Raw genomic sequence first — 21,253 nt, forward strand, 5'->3', positions numbered from 1 at the left:
GCAGTTTCTCCGCCGGTTCAATGAAGAAAGACGCAAAGCTATTGGAGAAGAAGTAGCCAGGCTCTTGGCGGCTGGATTTATCGTTGAAGTATTCCATCCTGAGTGGTTGGCTAATCCGGTGTTGGTCCTTAAAAAGAACGGCACTTGGCGTATGTGTGTGGACTACACAGACCTTAACAAAGCTTGTCCAGCAGATCCTTTTGCCCTTCCCCGTATTGATCAAATTATTGATGCTACGGCGGGTTGCGAGCGTTTAAGCTTTTTGGATGCATATTCTGGTTATCATCAGATCAAAACGGCAGTTAAGGACCAGGAGAAGACAACCTTCATAACCCGCTTTGGAGCCTTCTGCTATGTGTCCATGCCCTTTGGGCTCAAGAGTGCCCAGGCGACTTATCAACGGTGTTTGCAGAATTGTCTTCATAAACAGATCGGCCGCAATGTTCACGCCTATGTGGATGATATTGTGGTAAAATCAAGGAAGAAGGAGACATTGATTGATGACTTGAAGGAAACCTTTGATAACCTGCGGGTTTATAAAATGATGCATAATCCGGCCAAGTGTGTCTTTGGTGTACCTGCAGGCAAGCTCTTGGGCTTTTTGGTGTCTAACAGGGGCATTGAAGCTAATCCGGAAAAGATCAAAGCCATCACCTCCTTGGCTAAACCGAAGTGTATCAACGATGTTCAACGCCTGGCAGGCCGGATTGGCGCGTTGAGCCGGTTTGTCAGTCGCCTTGGCGAGAAGGCCATCCCTTTATATCAGATGCTGAAGAAAACGGATAACTTCGTCTGGAGTGACGCCGCTAATGAAGCATTTGAGGACTTAAAGCGGCAGCTGGCTAATCCGCCGATTCTCGCTGCTCCAGTGGACAAAGAACCATTGTTGCTATATGTGGCAGCTAATGCTCGGGCTGTTAGTGTGGCTATTGTGGTGGAGCGCAAGGAGGCAGGAAATGAATATCCGGTTCAACGGCTGGTTTACTATATCAGTGAGGTACTCATTGAGTCCAAGCAGAGGTACCCGCATTGGCAAAAATTGGTGTATGGGGTTTTCATGGCAAGCCGGAAGCTTAAGCAGTATTTCCAAGGTCATCCCATCACGGTGGTCAGCTCTGCTCCTTTGGGGGATATAATCCAGAACAGAGAAGCAACTGGTCGGATTGCTAAGTGGGCTATCGAGCTCGGACCTCACGGGTTGAAATACATACCCCGAACGGCGATCAAATCTCAGGCACTTGTGGATTTCATCAATGATTGGACAGAATTACAAGCGCCAGAGGAGAAGCCGGATCACACTTATTGGACTATTCATTTTGATGGGTCCAGGCAATTGGAGGGCTCGGGGGCTGGAGTCGTATTAACTTCCCCACGAGGTGATAAGTTTTGTTATGTTCTCCGTTTAATGTTCCCTTGCACTAACAATGCAGCTGAATATGAGGCCCTACTCCATGGTCTTCGGATGGCTAAGGAGATGAACCTAAGCTGAGTTAAGTGCTTCGGTGACTCGGATCTGGTGGCTCAACAAGTGTCCGGCACTTGGGATTCCAAGGACCCACTAATGGCAGCATATCGTCGTGAGGTGGATATTGTTGCAGGTCACTATAAAGGTTATCAGGTGGATCATGTGGACCGGCGGAAGAATGAAGCGGCGGACGCTTTAAGCCGCCTGGGTTCCCAACATAAACCGGTTCCACCTAATGTCTTCCTGGATGTTTTGTATAATCCGTCCATCAAGCTCCCTGGTGAAGAGGATTTGGCTGTTCCTGATCCGGAGGCTCAGTTGGTGGCGACTCTTCATGTTATCCCGGATTGGACGGTTCCATATCTGGCGTATATGAACCGGGGCGAGTTACCAGAGGATGAAAGTTTGGCCAGGCAGATAATCCGGCGGTCCAAGTCCATGACTATTATCAATGAAGAGTTACATCATTGCAGTGTGATAGGGGCATTTCAACGCTGTGTGTCTCCTGAGGAAGGCCGTGAAATTTTGCATGAGATCCACGAAGGAGATTGTGGTCACCACGCCGGTTCAAAATCTTTGGTGGCCAAGGCATTTCGTCACGGTTTCTATTGGTTGACAGCTCATGCTGATGCCGAGGACTTGGTCAAAAGATGTGATGGCTTTCAGAAATTCTCAAGGCGCGCTCATGTACCGGCTCAGGAATTGAGGATGATTCCAATCACCTGGCCGTTTGCAACTTGGGGGCTGGATATGGTTGGGCCTTTCAAGAGGTCCAAGGACAAGAAGACCCACCTTTTGGTGGCGGTTGATAAGTTCACGAAGTGGGTGGAGGCAGAGCCAGTTAGTAAGTGTGACGCAGCCACGGCGGTTCAATTCATCAAAAAGGTGATCTTCCAGTTCGGCTTTCCACACATCATTATAACAGACAATGGTACCAATCTGTCAAAAGGTGCCATGAAGGAGTTCTGTCAACGTGAGCACATCCGGCTTGACGTGTCATCAGTGGCTCACCCACAGTCTAATGGTCAAGCGGAGAGGGCCAATCAAGAGATCTTGAGAGGTATCAAACCCCGGCTTATGGTTCCTTTGCAACGAACGCCGGGTTGTTGGATTGAGGAGTTACCTTCTGTGTTGTGGAGCATCAATACCACACCCAACAGATCGATAGGATACACACCATTCTTCATGGTTTATGGAGCGGAAGCAGTTCTTCCTAGTGACATCCGTCATGACTCGCCTCGTGTAGCGGCATATGTTGAAGCTGACAACGAGAAGGCACGGCAGGAAGCTCTTGACCTTTTAGATGAGGAACATGACATGGCGGCAGCCCGTTCGGCGATTTATCAGCAAGATCTGCGTCGTTATCATAGCCGCCGGGTTAGAACCAGAACCTTTCAAGAAGGTGATTTGGTGCTTCGGCTCATCCAGGATCAGACGGATATGCATAAGCTATCCCCCCTTGGGAAGGACCCTTTGTGGTCAGCAAGAATCTGCACAACGGGTCATACTACCTAATCGATGTTCGAGAGCGCAAAGACTCACGTAAATTGGGGGAGGAGACCAACCGGCCGTGGAATATTGCTCATCTTCGGCCCTACTATACTCGAGCTATAGGCTCTGCTTTTGTACATATTATGACATTGTATATATCAGGATCAATATAATAAACCGGAACCTCAGCTAAAGCGGGGTATCTGTTGTTTTTCCTACATCATGTGTGGTTACATGGAGCTTACAAAGCGGCGTCCGGTTTACCCCTTGATTTAGCTTCTCAAAGCTTTATATTACATCACTTGGGGGCTTCGTCGTATCCGAACCATAGCTACACCTCTTGATCGGCGCAATGCCACAGCATCACTTGTGGGCTTGGTCGTATCCGAACCATTGCTACACCTCTTGATCGGCGCAATGCCACAGCATCACTTGGGGGCTTGGTCGTATCCGAACCACAGTCACACCTCTTGATCGGCTCAAAGCCACATCAATCCGGGGCCAAAGAGAGTGCTGTAAAACAACAACTCAAACATAGGCACCCACTGAGCACAACTCACAATGTTGCTTGGGGATTCTTTGCTGTCGAAAATGAACTAAGAATCTACACTTGTAACAGGCTATCAAGCCATGGCGTGGAAGCCTAGTGTATACACCTAAAACCCTGGGTTAACCTGCCTATTTAAGTAAGTCACTCCGCCCAGGTAAACCTGGTATGACCCTTCGAACTTTGACAAGTTACTCTAAAATGAAGACCCTGAACTTGTCAAGTTAAAAAAATGATTGGTTAAGGATTGAGGACCATCTTAAAAGGCTTTGCAAAAATGGTTTAACTTAGTGGCCTGGCAGCCCATGAAAAGCCTCGAATTTGGGGCCTGGCAGCCCGTGAAAAGCCTCGACTACAACGGTTTTTATTTGCCTTTTGCTAAGTTTTCTTTGTTTCATAAGATTTGTGATGTTTTTAAAACCGGTGTTTATCAAACCGGTTAGGCTGTCAACTACAAGTTGTCAGTACACGATCAAATTATAATCCGGAGACTATCAGCCCGGTCTGGTTTTGACTCAAAGTCACCAGTATGGAATAAACCGGTGTTTATCACAGCCCGGGATGGTTTTCTGATAAACCGGCATCATATAGCAGGAGTTACTTCTACTCCGGATTAGGGTTATTACCCTCATTACAAAGTTGGTCAGCCAGCACTATGCCTAAAGGTCACAGGTATCATATATTTCCATATTCGGTTATCTTTTACAACCTTGGTTATAAACCTTGGTCATATACTTATTTGGGTATCATGACCTGCCCGGTGGTAAACCGCCAGGGCGCTTTAAGCTTCTTATCTGCAGGAACAACTTGAATAAATAGCTATGGATTATGAACATCATATCTTAAGCATGGCGGATTAGCACGCATCAGTTGCAGATAAATATGCACGAAGGCATAATAGACCAAGTGTTTTAACTAGCCTATTACAAGGCGTTTCAGTGCCCAAAGGGATAATTGTTTCTCAATAAGCATTGCAGCACGTGGAACACTAAACCGGCCCCCGGATTATGATTGCTTATCAGCTTGACCTGACGGCTGCGGATCATCTTGCACCGGTTCATCTTCTTCGTCTCTACCCAGCGGCCGGAAGTCAACAGTTGTCCAGTCGTTCCCAGTTAAAGCTTGGAACACAGCTTCGTCGCTTATAAGGGTTGACGGTTCAATATCAGGGGCACAAGTGTGCTTACGGATTGGAGGGATCAGATTTTGCGCTTCCGGAATTGGTGCAGCAACCCGTCTGTTCTTGTCATCATAACTTGCCTGATAGTATGAGAGATCAGCTTCTTCAGCCAATTAACAAGCCAGTGGACGTACTTCCCGGTTTATGGCGCGGAGACCTCCTGGGCAAATTCTGATCCGTCTTCTTTTAAGCTTGGGAAGCCTTTAGCCACGTCCACCGGATCAAGATCAGGCACCCACGCCTTTGCCCGGGTTAGAGCGGTCAGAGCTCCGGCCCTTGCCGCAGCTTTCTTTAGTTCTTCAACCCGGGCAGGCAGCATGGATAGCCTTTCTAAGGTGTCCTTGATCAATGTTGGAGGAGTTTTATTGTGTGAAGCGGTGCAGATGATCCGCTGCGCGCCGGTATACAGCTGCTCTATCAGAGTATAGGCCGCTTTCAATTTCTTCTGTACGTCAGAGCCCAGATGGCTAATACGAGTTCCTGCATCATTATAAACATCAGTAAACCAGCAACACATGGGAAGATATGTTGAAAGTATAAAGCAAGGATGCTTACCAAACACATCAGCGGTCATAGCATGTACTTGCCGCTTTACACTAGTCAGCTCGTCTACCACCGGTTTGAGAGCTGCTTCTGCGTCTTCAGCTCTTTTCTGCAAAGTGGATTTCTCTGTGTTCCAATCCGCCCGCTCCTTGTGGAAGCTCTCCTTTAGCTTTTCCATAGCGGCTAAGGCGGTCGTCAGCTCATCTTTTGCCTTGGAAGTTTCAGCCTGTTGGGACTTGATATTTTCTTGCAGATCAGCAGTTTGGCTTTCCTTCTTGCTCAGTTCAGCCTATAAAGAGACAGATATATAATGAGTTGACAGTACACATTTGAAGTACCAAGCACATAACAAGTTATGTCCTTAGTACTTGGGAGCTAATGCATATTTGCTCTTTATCAGAAATTTTTACAAGTCCCAAGCACAATACAAGTATTAAGCTTGGCACTTGGGGGCTAATGTGTATTTGCTCATAAAATGCTGATATGGGAATTCTTCTACAAAGTCCCGGTTCATCTTTATAAAGTTAAACCGGCCCTTGGAGGCTACATCAGTGAAGTTAACATGCATTGTTGCAAACATGAAATTGTTACTAAGTCCCGGTTTAAATTGGTATCTTAAACCTGGGGCTACTGGAGTTGATAAGCTGCAATTAAATATAGGAGAAACACTTATGAAGTTACCTCATATGGCTCCTTCATCATATTTACCGAACCGGCTTCATAGTCACGGCTGGTGTACAGACGGTTCAGGAAGCCAGAGTGAAGGTCTTGAGCATTCAGATGGGCATAATTTGACAAATCGGCGTTCCATTTGCCGTTGGCAATTGCAGAGAGCTCATCTTTGGCAGTATGCTTTGACAAAGCGACAGGATTGCCCGGAGCAGTATGGCCAGTGCCAGTAATCATAATGTCATCATTCATCAGCAACCGTTATTGGGGTTGGCAGTTTGTCAGTACTTTTAACTGGACTTGCCGGTCTATTGTCAGTTTGGACAGGGCTAGTTGGCTGGTCAGCATGGCTTGTGGTGTCAACTTCTGCCTGCTCAGCAACGAAGTCATGATCGTGAGGCGGTGGGTCATTCAGTATGGCATCAATGTTGGTCTCTTCAGGATCTGGAGTTTTCTCCGGTTCAACAGCTACGTCTTCATCAGCCGGTTTATTCAACTGAGCTTTCTTGCTGGGTCTGGGCTTGGCGCTGTGAAAAATAAACATGAGGATCAGTACAGTATATCAAAATAGCAACATCAAGGATAACAACAAGTGTATAGCTCACCCAAGAACCGTTTTGTGGCCGACGACTCACCAGAAGATGAGTGAGACGTACCCTGATAATTTGAATTAGACGGGTTAAGAGGCTGGCGGAAACAACCTGCTTTGGGGCATGAAGTATCAATGGGATAAGAGACCTCTGATCGGTGTTTCCGAACTGGACAGTTCGGTAAACCGGCAGAGGTAACTACCTGGCCGTTGTGCCGGGTTGTACGGCGAGCCTCGTGCTGTTGCGTATTCAAAAGAAAGTTTGGGTCCAAGTAAGCAAGGGGGTGAGAAAATTTTACTTTTCGGTTTGTTTGATGGATTTTTGATGTTGGCAGAGGATCTGAATCGGAGGAAAGAATGGTTACCTCTACGTCATCCACATGACTACCTTCAGCGTCGTCCTGATAATAATCATTGTCAATGAGGTGTACGAAAAATGAACCAAGAGAGTCAGTTCTACCTCTGATTCCGGATTACCCACATCATCATCAGCTAGTAGATCGAAGGATGCAGTGGTCCTTTTCTTGGTAGGTTTTTTAACAACCTTGGTCTTTGGACGAACTGGCTTCGCCGGTTTGTCTTGCGGCTTCGCCGGTTTGTCTTGTGGTGGTTTCTTGTTCCAGAATGGATCATCACCCTGTTAGAAAATAATCACACTTTCAGGGAATATTTGGACAAAAGCAACTTCAGATAAAAATATTATATGATTCTTACAGCTGGCGGTTTGTTGAAAGCGCAGAAAGGGAGTAGTCCGGTTTGGGCACAGACAGCCTCCGGTTCATTCAGCATTTTCTTTACAGCCTCAGTGACTTCTGCATCTGTAAGCTGAATGTCACTGTGCCGCTGAGCATCCTTCAAACTCCCCGTATACTCACACATCAAACTGGAGCGCCGGTTTAAGGGCAGAATACTCCAGCTTATCCAACAACGAGAAAGGTCAACTCCTGTCAAACCGTTTGCCATGAAGGCTCTAAGTTTTGATAATTGAGGAGCATAGTTGGCCCTTTCTTTTGCAGTCAACCTCTGAGGAAAAGGATGTGTGTTGCTCGGGCGTTCAGGGCGGTAACCCGGCAGGGGTTTTCATCAGGTGGAGATGTATCCTTGCAATAAAACCAGGATTGGTTCCACTCTTTGGGGTGACTGTGGAGCTTGGGGTGAGGGAAAGTGGTTTCCTTCCTTTTCTAAATCGCCATTCCGCCCAGTTCTGTATTGGGTCCATCCGAGAACTCTGTGCGACGGTTTAAGTGAAAGAAATCCCTAAACAGTTCGACTGTAGGTTCCTCTTGTAGATAAGCCTCACAGAAGACTTGGAAGTGGTAGATGTTGGTCACAGAATTGGGACCGATGTCTTGAGGGCGCAGTTGAAAACTGGCCAGTACATCCCGAAATTTTTTTGAACCGGAAGGGCTAAAACCTTGTCCGAGATGATCAGCAAACACGACTACCTCTCCATCCTTGGGTGTAGGAGGACTTTCTGGGCTAGTGACCCTCCAGTGGATGACATCTTTTTTGGCTAAAGCGCCCGTTTTAACAAGATTGTTTAACTGTTCTTTGGTTACTCGAGAAGGAGCCCAGTTGCATTCATAGACTTGCTTGGCCATAGCAATGAAAGATCTGAAACATGATTATTGCCGGTTTAATATTTACAGTGGACAACTATACAGCGGTATAAGGATACAAGCATATTGATAAACCGGATTTGGTTATTCGTAAACCGGAGTCTGACAATGGAAACAGTGTAATGCATTTGCGGTTCAACAGGGGACTAATGGTATCTACCGGGTCATCATTTTTTCTGTGAAGTTAAACCGCCTAATGTGGCATTAAAGGTATAAGTATAAAGATATATAAGTAAGGGAAAAAACAAGTTTCATAGTTTGGCATGGGAATTTCAGATCTGCCGTGCGTTGGATAATCAAAATATAATCTGGTCTAATATCAGGCGCTCAAAAAGTTCAGTAAGTTCAGATGAGTTGGATATCAAGCAGATGCCTTAACAAAGAGAAAGGATTCTAAACTACAAAAGATGCTGAAAATAGTCAGATCTAACCGGCCATTGGTGCTACCGAAGGAAGAACAACTTCAAGCTATGAAGAACATCGAACACTAATGGCGGATCTAGGGCGAGAAGAAGAGGGACTTACTGGTGCAGGAGGAAGCAGCGGAGGATCACCGCTTTTCTCCGATACGATCAGGTTGATGCAACGGCCTTTGTCGAAGCAGAGGCGAAGGACGACAGCGGTGGCAGAGCTTGAGGGTCGGTCGGCGCGAGGAAGAAGACGACGCGAAGAGGCACGAGGGGGAAAATGGAAAGACCCCTGGCCCTATTTATAAGGGCAGAAAGATAAGCGTCAGGCGCGAAAATCGAGGAGCCTAAATTTTGGATATGAGGCGGAGTTGTCGCCTCGATTGTCGGAGGCTCATTAATGAAGGTGGATTATACACAGTTTTAAATAACAGGTGACGTCACGGCGGTTTACCATGGTCCTGAAAGATGATGTCACGACGGTTCACAAGATTATGTGAAGATGTTGAAGAAGAAATTTTCTTAAGTATTGAGGATTGACATGAACCAGTTCAAATCAATCTGGGGCCTAATGTTGGGGATATTACCACTGGGCGTAAACCGGCCAGGAGAGGCCGGGTTAACCCCATAAGTAGTTCATCTGTATCTGAAGTCCATGAAGACAGACGTGACGCTTTATGAAGGCCCAGGGCCCAAAGCCGGTTTAAGGCCTGTAGACATAAACCGGCATGGATATGTAAACTTGTGTTGTAAGATAGAAGTAGCAGAGACCGAGCCGGACACGATTATGAGACGGCCTCGGGATTCTGTAAACCGACGGGCGGCAACCCATGTATATAAGGGGACGACCCGGCGGCGGTTCAAGACAACGGACAACAACTCGAGGCTCAGGCAAAGCGTATTCGCTCCCTGGTCACCGAAACCCCAGCAATTCCATCACAACTAGACGTAGGCTTTTACCTTCATCGTAAGGGGCCGAACTAGTATAAAACTCTCTTGCGTCCCTTGTCCGCTTTAACCCCTTTAAGCTAACCCGTAGCGACGGCTCCACGACTAAGTCCTTTCTCTAGGACATCTGCCGTGACAAAACCACGACACTGACCATAGACATGTGTTGTCATTTGATGAACGGGATCACATCATTAGGAGAATGATGTGATGGACAAGACCCATCCGTTAGCTTAGCATAATGATCGTTAAGTTTTATTGCTATTGCTTTCTTCATGACTTATACATATTCCTTTGACTATGAGATTATGCAACTCCCGAATACCGGAGGAACACCTTGTGTGCTATCAAACGTCACAACGTAACTGGGTGATTATAAAGATGCTCTATAGGTGTCTCCGAAGGTGTTTGTTGGGTTGGCATAGATCGAGATAAGGATTTTTCACTCCGAGTATCGGAGAGGTATCTCTGGGACCTCTCGGTAATGCACATCATAATGAGCCTTGCAAGCAATGTGACTAATGAGTTAGTTACGGGATGATGCATTATGGAGCGAGTAAAGAGACTTGCCGGTAACGAGATTGAACTAGGTATGATGATACCGACGGTCGAATCTCGGGCAAGTAACATACCGATGACAAAGGGAATGACGTATGTTGTCATTACGGTTTGACCGATAAAGATCTTCATGGAATATGTAGGAACCAATATGAGCATCCAGGTTCCGCTGTTGGTTATTGACCAGAGAGATGTATCGGTCATGTCTACATAGTTCTTGAACCCGTAAGGTCCGCACGCTTAACGTTCGATGACGATTTGTATTATGAGTTATGTGTTTTTTGGTGACCGAAGATTGTTCAGAGTCCCAGATGAGATCACGGACATGACGAGGAGTCTCGAAATGGTCGAGGGTCAAAGATTGATATATTGGACGATGGTATTCGGACACCGAAATAGTTTCGGAGTGGTTCGGGTATTTTTTGGAGTACCGAGGGGTTACCGGAACCCCCTGGGGAAGTAATGGGCCTACATGGGCCATACGGAGAGAGCGGGGAGCCCGCAAGGGGTGGCGCGCGCCTGATATGTCTCTGTCGTATCTATAATTTTTGATTGTTTCATGCCAATATTATATCACTTTTCACATATTTTTGGCAACTTTTTATATGATTTATTGGACTAACCTATTGATCCAATGCCCAGTGCCAGTTCTTGTGTTTTGCATGTTTTTTGTATCGCAGAAAATCCATATCAAACGAAGTCCAAATGCAATAAAATTTTACGGAGAATTATTTTGGAATATATGTGATTTTTGGGAGTTGGAATCACCGCAAACGGAGGCCCACATAGCCCACAAGACACCAGGGCGTGCCAGAGGCCCCTGGCGCGTGGTGGTGGGTTGTGCTCACCTCGTACGTCGGTTGGAGCTCTACTTCGGGCGCAAGGAAGCTTATATCCGGAAAAAATCGTGTTAAAATCTCAGCGCAATCGGAGTTACGGATCTCCTGGAATATAAGAAACGGTTTACGGACAGATCAGGGGTACGCGAAACAGAAGAGAACAGAGAGGGAGATCCAATCTCGGAGGGGATCCCTGTAGCGACCAGACATCAAACAGTCTGATCTCTGTGCATCAGTGTCATCCCTGGATCGGTAATGCTGACACGCATAGTACTTGAGGATTTATAACAGAGTAGCAATCACACACTTATTACATCGAATGTCTCAAAAGAGAACCTATTACAATAAATATAGCTTAAGGCCATCTAAAACGATAACAGCGGAAGGCTTGGAAGATAAAGTGAGTCCATCAACTCCAACGGCATCACTGAGTGAAAGACAACGACCTATGGCTCCTTATTCGTTGTCTGAAAAGTCTGCAACATGAACATTGCAGCCCGAAACGGGTCAGCACATGGAATATGCTCGCAAGGTAACACAAGAGAGTAATCAACAAAATGATTGTTATCACTACATGCATATATGGCTGGTGGAGGCTCTATGGTTAACATGTTTTTGCAAAAAGCCAATTTTTCCCTACAACAAAGGAATAAATTTTATTTAACTATCATGGTGGTTGTTAAACATTGAGAAGGTTCCTCCAACTCAATCCCAAATAAGCATCATCATTAAACCCAATCAAATTATAATAAGGGTGATGAGATCAACATGATAATCCAAGAACCAGATACTCAAGATGTCCATAACCGGGGACACGGCTAACCATGATTAGTTTGTACACTCTGCAGAGGTTTGCGCACTTTTCCCCACAAGACTCGAATACATCCATGGTCGGAGATTCAAGACATAGTCTTTCTCAAGCATTAACTCTCTACTCTGGATAGACAGTACCACCTACAACCCACTACATCTGCTAGTCTACCTCTTCAAGAGCTTCACACAACTTACTCAACTATGCCAGAGCCCATAATGGCTTGTGGCTGCACACGGAAGTCTCTAGCAAGAATAATCTTATGATCCCTTTGAGCCTGGGTGGCGGTCCGTAGGATGACCACACGGGTCCTCCGAGATATCCTAGGACAACACTGGATTCTCCAGGTGCCCACAAGCAATCCACCCAGTTGTGTATTTAAGTTGCCACCTTAAGTTGAACCATTAATTAACAAACTCACATCTATCATGGATACACTCAAACCCAATTCACGTCTACGAGCATAGCATAGCAATATAAGCAACGTAGAAGTTACTCCCATAGGTTTGATAATAAACAGGTAATAGGTACTACCTCATCTACTTCCCAAAACCCACAAGTTAAACAGATCCTAACCATGCAATTGTTTGAGGATTGGTCTAATGCAATAAAACTGGGTAGTAAAGAGGTATGATCAAAGTGTTACTTGCCTTGCTGATGATCCGTGAAACCTAGAGACTCGTAGTAGCACGCTTCGCACTCCGGGTACTCTATCGCAAACAAACAAGCATACAATAAGCACTCAACTAGAAGCACGGGTAAAACTCAAATAAGAGATCTAACCAGAATGTTCAACTTAAGAACTCCGGTTTGCAAAAAGAATCAAATCAAACGAAGCAACGAAACTCAAACTGCGAAAGAAACAAGATCCGTTTACTAATCTGGACTTAAGTCAAATTTTACAGTAGCAAAATCTTGTTCAGGTTGGTTAAACAGAAAGAGGGCTTCGAGACGAAGATCTAGGCGCTTGAATCGTCTGATTCCAATAAACGAGCGAAAAGATAAACTAAAACGAAAATCGGGTCAGAAATCGCGATCGAAAATAATCGCGGAAAAACCCTGGAAAAAGAAAAACTGACGAACAGGCTAACGAACGAACGTTCGCTGTCTGCGGTTAACGGGTGAAAACCATTCTTTAAAACGAACGTACGAATGGGCGTTCGCTAAATAACTAAACCAAAAAAAACAAAGCTGATCTAAAAAAATAACCGGGGTTTCTAAAAAAAACATACGGTTTTCGTTACGAAAACCGGCGGCTACCTCGGGACGGGACGGCGGCGGCTCCGGCGGAAGTCCGGCGGCGGCGGCGAGCAACTCCGACGGCGGGGCGGGGTCGGCGGCGGGGCGGTGGGTGGCGCGGGCGGCGGGTGGGGCGGGTGGCAGCGACGGCGGCGCGGGCGGCGGCGTAGTCCGGCGACGGCGGCGTTGGCGGCGGCGTCGGCGGGTTAGGGTTTTGGCGGCGAGGCGGGCTGGTGGGCTGCGAGGGTCGGGGCGCTGGTTACGGTGGCGGCGGCGGGTGGGCTGGGGTGGGCTGCGGGATCGGCGGGGCGGCTTATAAAGCCTGGGGCGGCGGAAGTCCTAGTCTGGTACGGCCCGACTAAGTCGGTTGACTTTTTTTTCTAAAAATAATACCGTGCATAAAAACAAAGGAAAGAAATACTAAACGGACTCCAAAAATCCTGAAATAAAATTTCCCCGTCCTCTAAAAATATAGCGGACACGGTGAACATTTATTTGGGCCTCTAATGCAATTTGAAAAAACGCATAATTTTCCTAATTCAAACAAAATAGCGATAAAACTCTGAATAAAATTTGTATTTGATTTTAAAATTAAATCTCCAATATTTATTTATTTTTAGGAAGTCATTTTATCCCCTCTCTTTTATTTTCATAAAAGAAATATTTGAAGAGAAAAGAACTAAAATCAAACGATCCTCTTTTCAAAATTTGAGAAAACTCAAATATGAAAATTACGAAATCCCCAACTCTCTCCGTGGGTCCTTGAGTTGCGTAGAATTTCTAGGATCAAGCCAAAATGCAATAAAATATGATATGCAATGATGATCTAATGTATAACATTCCAAATTAAAAATTTGGGATGTTACAAACCTACCCCCCTTAAGATGAATCTCGCCCTCGAGATTCGGGTTGGCTAGAAAATAGGTGAGGGTGATCCTTCCATAGGTCTTCGTCTCGTTCCCAGGTGGCTTCATCATCGGTATGGTGGCTCCACTGAACTTTACAGAACTTGATAACCTTGTTGCGTGTGACTCGGCTGGCAAACTCGAGAATCTTCACTGGTTTCTCCTCGCAGGTCAAATCGCTATCCAACTGAATCGCTTCCAGTGGCACTGTATCTCTCAGAGGAATATCAGCCATCTCTGCATGGCACTTCTTCAACTGAGAAACGTGGAACACATCGTGAACTCCTGACAATCCTTCGGGCAATTCCAACTTGTAAGCAACTTCTCCCATACGTTCCAAAACCTTGTATGGTCCCACAAAACGTGCTGCTAACTTTCCCTTAACTCCAAAACGCTTCACTCCTCGAAGTGGGGACACACGAAGATACACTCTGTCTCTGACTTCGTAAACTCTCTCCTTGCGTTTAGAATCCACATAGCTCTTCTGCCTGGACTATGCTACCTTGAGTCTATCGCGAATCAGCTTAACCTTCTCTATCGCGAATCAGCTTAACCTTCTCTTCAGATTCTTTAATCAAATCGGGTCCAAACAACTCGCGATCTCCAACTTCATCCCACAACAACGGTGTCCTGCACCTCCTTCCGTACAATGCTTCGAAAGGGGCCATCTTCAAACTGGCTTGATAGCTGTTGTTGTAAGAGAACTCTGCATACGGCAAATTATCGTCCCAACTAGATCCATAGTCTAGCGCACAAGCTCTCAACATGCCCTCCAGAATCTGATTGACTCTCTCAGTCTATCCATCTGTCTGCGGGTGAAAAGTTGTACTGAACTCTAGCCTGGTTCCCAAAGTCTCATGCAACTGATTCCAAAACTTGGAGGTAAACTGGGTTCCTCTATCTGATACAATGGTCCTCGGAACTCCATGCAGACACACGATCCTGGTCATGTATATCTTTGCCAACTTAGCACTGGTGTAAGTGATCTTCACTGGGATGAAATGAGCTACCTTCGTCAAATGATCGTCTACAACCCATATCGAGTCATAGCCTGAACGAGTCCTAGGTAATCCCGTGATAAAATCCATGCCTAGCTTGTCCCACTTCCATTCGGGTATCGGCAGCGGTTGTAGTAATCCTGCTGGCTTCTGATGTTCTGCCTTCACTCTCTAACATACATCACAAACTGCTACATACTCCACGATATCCTTCTTCATTTCGGTCCACCAGAAACTATCCTTCAAATCCAGATACATCTTGGTATTTCCTGGGTGAATCGAATACGGCGAATCATGGGCCTCTTGCAGAATCAACTTCCTGATCTCCGGATCATTAGGCACATATACGCGGTCCTCAAACCATAAGGTATCGTGCTCATCCTCACGAAATCCTTTAGCCTTTCCTTTGCTCATCCTTTCCTTTATCTCGGCAATCTCCTTGTCCGTCTTCTGAGCTTCTCGGATCTTATCCATCAAAGTAGACTGAATCTCCAATGCTGCTACATATCCTCTCGGAACTATTTCCAAACATAGCTCACGAAGATCCTCTGCTAACTCCTTGGGTAATCCTCCGGTCATGAGTGTGTTGACATGACTCTTGCGGCTCAACGCATCGGCCACTATGTTAGCCTTTTCGAGATGATAATGCAACTTCATATCATAATCCTTAATAAGCTCCAACCATCTCCTCTGCCTGAGATTCAACTCCTTCTACGTGAAGATATACTTCAAACTCTTGTGATCCGTGTACACCTCACAATGGTTTCCGATGAGAAAATGTCTCCATGTCTTCAACGCATGCACTACGGCTGCTAACTCCAAATCATGGGTAGCGTAATTCAACTCATGGGGTTTAAGCTGTCGTGAGGCATATGAGACAACTCTTCCCTCCTGCATAAGCACTGCTCCAAGTCCTCGACGAGAAGCGTCACAATACACCTGGTAATCCTTGCGTTGATCTGGAAGAATCAACACTGGGGCGGTAACCAAACGTTTCTTCAACTCTTGAAAACTGGCCTCACATTCCTCAGTCCATTTGAACTTGGTGTCCTTCTTCAACAACTCCGTCATGGGCTTTGCAATCTTCGAGAAATTCTCAATGAACCTCCTGTAGTATCCTGCGAATCCAAGAAAACTCCGGATCTCTCCAACTGACGTGGATGCTTCCCAATTTGTCATAGTGACAACCTTGGTAGGGTCTACTGCTATTCCTTCTCCGGATATAACATGTGCGAGGAATCCAACTTCCTTCAACCAAAACTCACACTTGCTGAACTTGGCATATAGCTGATGTTCTCTGAGCTTCCCAAGTACCAAACGCAAATGCTCCTTATGCTCCTCTTCATTCTTCGAGTAGACCAGAATATCGTCAATGAACACCACGACGAACTTATCCAAAAACTCCATAAACACCTTGTTCATCATGTTCATAAAATAGGCAGGTGCGTTAGTCAGACCAAATGACATAACGATATACTCATATAGCCCGTACCTTGTGGTAAAAGCTGTCTTAGGTATATCCCGCTCTCAAATCTTCAGCTGGTGGTACCCTGATCACAGATCGATCTTGGAAAACACTTTAGCTCCTTGCAGCTGGTCAAACATATCATTGATCATCGGCAGTGGGTACTTGTTCTTGATCGTCACCTCATTCAATCCACGATATTCAACAACCATCCTCAACGATCCATCCTTCTTCTCCACTAGAAGCACTGGTGATCCCCAAGGTGACGAGCTTGGGCGAATATAGCCTTTATCCAGTAACTCCTTTATCTTCTTCTTAATTTCCTCTAAATCCTTTGCGGGCATCCTGTACGGTCTCTTAGATATTAGCCCTGTGCCTGGTAAAAGCTCAATCAAAAACTCAATGTCTCTATCCGGTGGCATGCCTGGCAATTCTTCTGGAAATACATCCGGGAAATCCTTCACCACTGGTACTTCCTCCTGTACAACTTCTGATAAGGAATTCACTTGAGTCCTATTCGACACATGCCAGGATACATACTTGATCCTTCTTCCTTTTGGGGTGGTAAGAAAAATCGACTTACTGGCGCAGTCAATGTTCCCTCCATACTTCGATAACCAATCCATGCCTAATATCACATCCAGTCCTTGTGACTCCAATACTATTAGGTCTGAGGGGAACACGTAGCTACCAATCCTTAATGGTAACCGATCACACCATAGGCTAGCCATATACTCTGCTCCTGGCGAGGTTACTAACATGGGTGACCTAAGGGCTTGGGTTGGCAGTTTAAACTTATCCATAAATCCCCTTGATATGTATGAATGCGATGCACCAGTATCAAAAAGAACGATTGCAGTAAATGACTTAACCAAAAACTTACATATTACTGCATTGGGTTGCGCTTCAACCTCCTCCACGTTCACGTGGTTCACTTGTCCCGTGTTGAAAGGGTTGGGCTTCTTCCCAGTGCTTCCATTGCCGTTCCCATTCTTTGATTCAGAACACTCCGTGGCATAATGTCCATTCTTCCCGCACTTGAAACAAGTAATGTGACTTAGATCCTTCTTAGCAGGCGTTGTTGGGTTGGAACGGTTCTGACCGTTGCTTCCTCCATTACCACTCCCATTCTTGGGGCCACTATGGTTGTGCGAAATCCCTCCATTGTGGTTGTGACCTCCATGGTTATGTTGAAGGGGCCCTCCCGAGTTCGGGGTAAAACGGGGTCTCTGCTGAGCTCCAGAATTATACTTCCCTTGTCCATACTTCCTCTTGCGGTTGTCAATCTGCTGCTGCTTCCCTTCAATCATGAGAGCTCTATCTACCAACTCCTGGTAGTTGTTGAAGGTTGCCACCATCAACTGCATGCTCAGCTCATCATTCAGTCCTTCCAAAAACTTCTCCTGTTTAGCTGCATCCGTAGCAACGTCATCTGGGGCATAACGTGCTAGCTTACTAAAGTCATCCACATACTGGCCAACGGTGCGTCCTCCTTGGCGTAAGTTGCGAAACTCACGCTTCTTCATGGACATAGCTCCTGCTGATACATGGGCAGTGCGAAAAGCTTGCTGAAACTGGTCCCATGAAACAGTGTCAATGGGGTAAGTGGCCGTGAAATTCTCCCACCATGATGATGCGGGTCCATCAAGCTGATGTGCGGCAAAACGCACTCTCTCCGCATCTGTGCATCCTGCAGTGGTCAACTCCCTTCCAATCTTGCGGAGCCAATCATCTGCAACTATCGGCTCAGTGCTATTGGAGAACACCGGCGGATTCAGCCTTAGAAAACGGGTTAAGTGATCAACGGGTGGTGGTGGTGGTGGGTTGTTGTTGTTGTTCCCTTGATTCTGATTCTGGACTAGTATCTGCATCAATGCATTCTGCTGCTGGATCAACTGAGTGAGCTCCGGTGGGAAAGCAAATCCATTGTCGCGTCTCGGAGGCATCTGATGGGTTTAGAAAAGATGAGAAAACATAATAGAATGAGGTCTAGGGGGAAAACACTACCCATATGCACATGAGACAAACACAAACATATCACCTCAATCAATTCAAAACAAGGGCATACAATCGGTCTAACTATCGTTACAAAGGTGCTCGGTCTAATCTATATACATGGGGGAATACTACTACTGATATGGTGGTCGACTAGAAAAATTGATCGGTGGAGGATTCCATAATATCTGCTCCAGCTTCATCAACAAAGTCATCATCGGTATCGTCGGGGTCCGACTCGGTGTCGTAGATGATGATGTAGTTCTCCGGGCAAGTGGAATCGTCGTCTTCTCCTCCTGGCGTGGGGTCTCCCATGAATACTCCTAGCTTCCTTGTCAGATCGTCATTCTTCTCCACTAGTATCGTCATTTCCTCCTCGTATCCATCGCGTGTAGACTTGAATCCTTCCTCCAGCTCTGTGATCCTGGTCATTGCCTTCTTCAGATCTATCATGCCTGCGCACATCTGGTTCTCCTGGCGATGAATGTGCTGGTTTAACTCCTGGATGAAAGCTGCAATAGATCTGTCCTTCCTGGTGCTGATCATCTCCCATTGCTCATCTCGGCACCCACAAATCTGGTAGATAGTATCCTTGATATCCTTGTGGTAAACTTCTCCAATGCATCCCATGGCGATGTGGGCTGCCATGCTCTTTCCTAGACTCCAGGTTGGTGCATCAAAGGAAAATTCTATGGGCTCAGTGACTGGCATGAGTGTCCTTCCTGGAACTTGAACTTGAATCATCCAGCGCTCCTCTTCTGGTAAAGTGGCGTTGTAAGTCCCGGTGAAGCTTGGTATTCCGATGTTCAGGTATCTAGTAACTTCCTTCAAGTGTCGTCCCAAAGGTGTATCTTCATCCGGTTGTGCAAACTTGTTCCTCGAGTCCGCCATCCTAAAGAGTAGAAAATGGAGAGGAGTCAGAAATTGGAAGAGAGTGGCCTATGGCTTTAGCTTAGTGGTCATGTCCTACAGTCAGCGTGTGCTCTGATACCATCTTGTAGCGACCAGACCTCAAACAGTCTGATCTCTGTGCATCAGTGTCATCCCTGGATCGGTAATGCTGACACGCACAGTACTTGAGAATTTATAACATAGTAGCAATCACACACTTATTACATCGAATGTCTCAAAAGAGAACTTATTACAATAAATATGGCTTATGGCCATCTAAAACGATAACAGCGGAAGGCTTGGAAGATAAAGTGAGTCCATCAACTCCAACGGCATCACTGAGTGAAAGACAAAGACCTATGGCTCCTTACTCGTCGTCTGAAAAGTCTGCAACATGAACGTTGCAGCCCGAAATGGGTCAGCACATGGAATATGCTAGCAAGGTAACACAAGAGAGTAATGAACAGAATGATTGCTATCACTACATGCATATATGGCTGGTGGAGGCTCTATGGTTAACATGTTTTTGGGAAAAGCCAATTTTCCCTACAACAAAGGAATACATTTTATTTAACTATCATGGTAGTTGTTAAACATTGAGAAGGTTCCTCCAACTCAATCCCAATTAAATATCATCATTAAACCCAATCAAAATTTATATTAAGAGTGATGAGATCCACATGATAATCCAAGATCTAGATACTCAAGATGTCCATAACCGGGGACACGGCTAATCATGATTAGTTTGTACACTCTGCAGAGGTTTGCGCACTTTTCCCCACAAGACTCGAATACATCCATGATCGGAGATTCGAGACACAGTCTTTCTGAAGCATTAACTCTCTACTCTGGATAGACAGTACCACCTACAACCCACTACATCTGCTAGTCTACCTCTTCGAGAGCTTCACGCAACTTACTTAACTATGCCAGAGCCCATAATGGTTTGTGGCTGCACACGGAAGTTTCTAGCATGAATAATCTTATGATCCCTTAGAGCCTGGGTGGCGAGCCGTAGGATGATCACACGGGTCCTCCAGGATATCCTAGGACAACACTGGATTCTCCAGGTGCCCGCAACCAATCCACCCAGATGTGTATTTAAGTTGCCACCTTAAGTTGAACCATTAATTAACAAACTCACATTTGTCATGAATACACTCAAACCCAATCCACGTCTACGAGCATAACATAGCAGTATAAGCAACGTAGAAGTAACTCCCAAAGGTTTGATAATAAACAGGTGAATAGGTACTACCTCATCTACTTCCCAAAACCCAAGTGTTAAACAGATCCTAACCATGCAATTGTTTGAGGATTGGTCTAATGCAATAAAACTGGGTAGTAAAGAGGTATGATCAAAGTGTTACTTGCCTTGCTGATGATCCGTGAAACCTAGAGACTCGTAGTAGCACGCTTCGCACTCCGGGCACTCTATCACAAACAACCAAGCATACAATAAGCACTCAACTAGAAACACGGGTAAAACTCAAATAACAGATCTAACCAGAAAGTTCAACTTAAGAACTCCGGTTTGCAAAAAGAATCAAATCAAACGAAGCAACGAAACTCAAACTGCGAAAGAAACAAGATCCGTTTAGTAATCTGGACTTAAGTCAAATTTTACAGTAGCAAAATCTTATTCAAGTTGGTTAAACAGAAAGAGGGCTTCGAGACAAAGATCTAGGCGCTTGAATCGCCTGATTCCGATAAACGAGCGAAAAGATAAACTAAAACGAAAATCGGGTCAGAAATCGCGATAAAAAATAATCGCGAAAAAACCCTGGAAAAAGAAAAACTGACGAACAGGCTAACGAACGAACGTTCGCTGTCTGCGGTTAACGGGTGAAAACCGTTCGTTAAAACGAACGTACGAATGGGCGTTCGCTAAATAACTAAACCGAAAAAAACCGATCTAAAAAAATAACCGGGGTTTCTAAAAAAACATACGGTTTTCGTTACGAAAACCGGCGGCTACCTCGGGACGGGACGGCGGCAGCTCCGGCGAAAGTCCAGCGGTGGCGGCGAGCAACTCCGGCGGCAGGGCGAGGTCGGCGGCGAGGCTGTGGGCGGCGGCGACGGCATCCGGCGACG

This window comes from Triticum aestivum, chromosome 5D, assembly GCF_018294505.1.
Source record: "Triticum aestivum cultivar Chinese Spring chromosome 5D, IWGSC CS RefSeq v2.1, whole genome shotgun sequence".
Taxonomy (NCBI): Eukaryota; Viridiplantae; Streptophyta; class Magnoliopsida; order Poales; family Poaceae; genus Triticum; species Triticum aestivum.